The sequence below is a fragment of the Cetorhinus maximus genome, chromosome 36, assembly GCF_964194155.1.
Source record: "Cetorhinus maximus chromosome 36, sCetMax3.hap1.1, whole genome shotgun sequence".
Lineage (NCBI taxonomy): Eukaryota > Metazoa > Chordata > Chondrichthyes > Lamniformes > Cetorhinidae > Cetorhinus > Cetorhinus maximus.
Window position 1 is genome coordinate 5,111,458 of NC_135914.1, and position 4,915 is coordinate 5,116,372.

A 4,915-nucleotide genomic window follows, 5' to 3' on the forward strand; every position below is an offset into this window, starting at 1 on the left:
GGTGTCACATCAAAGGTTATTACAGAAAATACATGCTCATGGTGTAGGGAGTGACATATTAGCATGGATAGAAGATTGGCTGGCTGGCAGAAAGCAGACAGTGTGCATAAATGGGTCTTTGTCTGATTGGCAGGATGTGACATGTGGAGTCCCGCAGGGGTCTGTGCTGGGGCCTCAACTTTTTACAATTTACATCAATGACTTAGGTGAGGGGAGTGAAGACATGGAGCTAAATTATGTATATGACACAAAGATAGGTCGGAAAGTATGTTGTGAAGAGGACATAAGGAGGTTGCAGGTGGACATAGATGGGTTGAGTGAGTGGGCAAAGATCTGGCAAGTGGAGTTTAATGTGGGAAAATATGAAGTTGTTCACTGACAGGAAGAATAAAAAAGCAGAGTATTAATTAAATGGAAAACGGCTGCAGAATTTTGAGGTACAGAGGAATCTGGGTGTTCTACTACGAGTCACAGTAAGTTAGTATGCAGGTACAGCAAGTAAATAAGGAATGCTATCCTTTATTACAAGAGGAATTGAACATTAAAGTAAGGATCCATTATGACTCTTCAGAGCTCTGAAGAAGTTATATGGACTCAAAACGTTAACCCTGTCTTTCTCTCCACAGAGGCTGTCAGACCTGCTGAGCTTTTCCAGCATTTTTGTTTTTGTTTCAGATTTCCAGCATCCGCAGTATTTAGCCTTTATAAAAGTAAGGATGTTATGCCTCAGTTATACAGGGCAGTGGTGAAATCTCAAATACTATGTGCAGTTTTCATCTCCTTATTTAAGGAAGGATGTAAATACATTGGCGGAGGTTCAGAGGAGGTTTACTAGATTGATACCTGGAATGAGTGGGTTGTCTGATGAGGAAAGGTTGGACAGACTGGGCTTGTTTCCACTGGAGTTTAGAAGAGTGAGGGGTGATTTGATTGAAGTATATAAGATCCTGAACGGCCTTGACAAGGTGGACATGGAAAGGATGTTGCCTCTTGTGGGTGAGTCCAGAACTAGGGGGCACTGGTTTAAAATTAGGGGTCACCCTTTTAGGACAGAGATGAGGAGAATTTTTTTTCTCTCAGAGGGCTGTGTGACTTTGGAACACTCTGCCTCAGAAGGTGGTGGAGTTGGGGTCATTGAGTATTTTTAAGGTGGAGGGAGATAGATTATTGTTAGGCAAGAGAATCAGAGGTTATCGGGGGGTAGATGGGAATGTGGAATTCGAAACACAAACAGATCAGCCATGATCTTATTGAATGGTGGAGCAGGCTCGAGGGGCTGAATGGTCTACTCCTTATATGGTCTATTTCTTATATGTTAGCTAAGTATTCCTGCTGTAATTGGCTGAAGCTGCACACAACCACTGGGATCAATATCTGATTATTCTGCTGCCCTCTGATCGGATCTTTGAGCTTTAATAAGTCTTTGGACCCGGAACCCTTCATTTTCTTTTACAGCAAGGCTGTCAGGATATCTGTCTGTCCGAGAGGAGGGGAGTCAGGTTCAAAGGTTACACAGCCAAATGGCCAGAACCCACCTTACAGACTGACTGACCTGCCATGGATTTCCAGCTCTAGTTAGACTGCCTGTGTGGCTGGTTACACCAGGTTGTGTGCAGACAGGAAGTTTACAACTGCACCATTTTAAGGGGCTCCTAAAACCTGAGGGCAGAGAAAAATATTTCTGTCAATTGAGAAGCTGTTTCTTCGTTTCCCTTTCAGGGTTAAATTGTACGAAGGACCAAATCTGGTGGCTGATTCGGGGGTAACAATCGACACTACAATGCGTGGAGGGCGTCTCGGTGTCTTCTGCTTCTCCCAAGAGAACATTATTTGGTCCAACCTGCGCTACAGGTGTAATGGTGAGTACAGCTACGGCCAGTAGACCAAATGCTCACAAAATATTCATTCTAAGTAGTGGCGACAGAAACGTGCGGTTGGGTGTGAAGGGAAAATGTGCCTGACTCTTCCACTCATTTGATCTTTCTTCCCTGCTTGTCTCACAGACACGATTCCTGATGACTTTGAGCCATTTCGGAAGTTGCTGCAACTTGGCCTATGAAGATCAAAGAGGTTCTTATGCCCGGTGGCTTCAGGGACCCTTGTCAGTCTTTTCCACAAACAGTGAATTTGACCCAATGGCAACAAGAAATAATTTTTTTAAATGCCAAAAAAATTAAAAAAAAATAGAAAAGGAAGCAAGCCTGACTGGGAGTGTGAATGTCAGAATAAACATTGGTCCTGGGTTTACTCCAAGGGGTTTGGCAATTACAAGTAGTTACTGCCAAGGGTGGGTTTGACATTACACCTGAGAGATCTTGCATGGTTTCCATTCCAATAACAAACGTTTACAGATGTTTTCTTTCTCTAACCCTCTCTCGCTTCAGGGCTTCCAGTACACAGGGCTTCCTCCTCACTGCCCCACTTTGGGACAGGCCATATACTCAGTATCAGCCTCTCCAGGATGAGCAGCTCTTGTCTGTCAGCTTCACTTTAGTTTCTGGTTTTGATATTCCAAGCGGGGAGAGCGGTGGGTGTTGCCCAGGACATCAGTCATGGTTCTCCCCTTCCTGATGCTTCATTGCTCTGCACCTATGTAATGCACCTCAGTCAGTCTGGGAGAAGGTGAACATTGGGTGCCTTTGTAATTCAGGTGTTGAAAGGAAATGTCTGTGCATCAGTTACTTACATTCACGTTATCAAACTATTCCCAAACTGTAGTAACAGTGGTAGCAATAACTGCTCATTATTCTAGGATCACCCTGGAAAGCAAAGATAAACCCTGGCTTCTTCTCGCTATTGCAGATCATCTTCTTAAACCCCTCTCCCCATCTCCTGTACCCACATCTCCAACATTCATTGTGAGGAGCTCATGGACTTTGCACTAAGATCAAGAGCATCTGATCAGCTGTCTCTACTGCATCCTTCCCTTCCACTGGCTCACCGGGCCCTTAACTCAAACTTCAACTTTCTCCCGCTTCTCCCCTATCTCCCCTCGTGCCCTCTTCAAGCTCATCTTGTCCATGAGACCCATCTCCTGCTCCCTTGATTCCCTTGACCCTGTTCCTACTTGACTGCCAACCACCTAACTTCCTACCCTGGCCCCCATGTTAGCCAATATTGTAAACGGTTCTGTCTTCAGAGGTTGTCTCTGTCATTATTACCCCTCTCCTCAAAAAAAGCAATCCTTGACCCCAATGCAGCCCCCATCACCGACCTCCCACAAAGTCCTTGAACGTGTTTTTGCCTCTCAAATCTGTGCCTGTCTTTCCCGGAGCTCCATGTTTGGATCCCTCCAATCAGGGTTCTGCTCTTGCCACAGTGTGCAAGTCACAAACAACATCATAAAAAGAATCCCATGTTTCTATGACAAAAGTAAACTTCCCTCATCCTGCTGCTTGACCTATCTGCAGCCTTTGACATGGTTGACCACACCATCCTCCTCCAAAGCCTCCCCATTAATGTCCAGCTGGGTGAAAGTGCTCTTACCTGGTTGAAGGATAGGGACCTATCCTCGGTCCCCTCCTATGTCTCATTTACAAGCTGCCTCTTGGTACATCACCCACCAAGCACAGCATGAGCTTTCACACCTACACTGGCAACACCCAGCTCAACATCACCACCCCTCCCACTGTGGCTAAATATCAGACTGTTCATCCAACATCCAGAACTGAATGAGCAGACATTTCCTCCAATTAAAACGAGTAAGACTGAAGCCGTTGTTTTTAGTTCCTGCTCCAAGCATCATCCCTCTCCTGGAATGGAGTGAGACTAAACCAGTACGTTGGTCATCTTGGTGTCACGTTGGATCCCACATTCATTCCATCACTAAAACCGCCTATTTTCACCTCTCTAGGCTCACCTGCCTCTGAAACCCTCAGTCATGCCTTTGTCACCAATTCCAATGCAAACACTGAACTTCTAATCTCCATAAACTTGTAATCATCCAAAACTTTGCTGCCCATCTCTTAACTCGCACTAAGTCTCATTAAACTTTCACCTTTGTCCTTGACCTACATTGGCTCCCAGTGTCTTGGTTTTAAAATCCTCATTATTGTTTTCAAACCTCTCCATGGCCTTTCGTCTCTCTATCTCTGTAATCTTCTCCAGCTTTACAACCCTCCGAGATAGCTGTGCTCATCTAATTCTGGACTCCAGAGCATCCCCAGTTCTAATCGCTCCGCCATTTGGTGGCCATTCCTTCAGCTGGCTAGGCCCCAAGTTCTGGAATTCTCACCCTACACTCTCTGCCTCTCTCCCTCATTTTCCTCCTTTAAAATGCTCCTTAAAACCTCCCTCTTTGACCAAGCTTTTGGCCATCTGACCTAATATCAATGGATGTGGCTCGGTATACTTTATTTTTCTCCCGTGAAGTGCCTTAAGATGTTTGATTACGTTAAGAGTGCTATACAAACATAATTAGCTGTTCGCTTTACTGAACATCAGACTAAGCGACTTGGACCATGCGAGTCCATGAAATGGGACTCCAGCGTGGTTAGATGTTTCACATGGTTGTTACAGCCAGACTCACCAAGACCCCAATCCAACAGCACTCACCCACAGACAGTGCACACAGGCTGGCCGCATGCAAACCGGGCTTGAACCAGTGTCCCAGGTCTGCGCACGTCCCTGGTTTGTGTCTCCTTGTTCCGCGTGCCCTGGTTCCCGGCGATCCGCTGGAAGAGGCGTGAGGACAGGATCAGGCCAGTCGTGGTGTTCTCTGGGGACGAGGAGGCTCCAAGCAGCGACTAAGCATCTGCCAGTTAATGTGACGTGGCCCTGAGATGTGTAACCCCCTCAGACTCTGGCCGGGATGAGTGCAATGCCTTTAAGGAAAAACTCAATGCAAATTACAGCCCTCCCAACCTTAGAATGAAAGGAGGCCCCTGTTCACCAATGGGCCACATCTGATCACAGC

At 46.1% G+C, this 4,915-nt stretch overlaps 1 long non-coding RNA gene across 1 annotated transcript; it reads left to right on the top strand.

The window, feature by feature from the left end:
* Positions 1–1,050: 1,050 nt before the first annotated feature.
* LOC144672167 (uncharacterized) lies at positions 1,051–2,195 on the top strand. The gene is made up of 2 exons (XR_013574069.1): positions 1,051–1,859; positions 2,004–2,195. It is a non-coding gene; the product is annotated as an uncharacterized LOC144672167 (long non-coding RNA).
* The last annotated feature ends 2,720 nt before the right edge of the window (positions 2,196–4,915 follow it).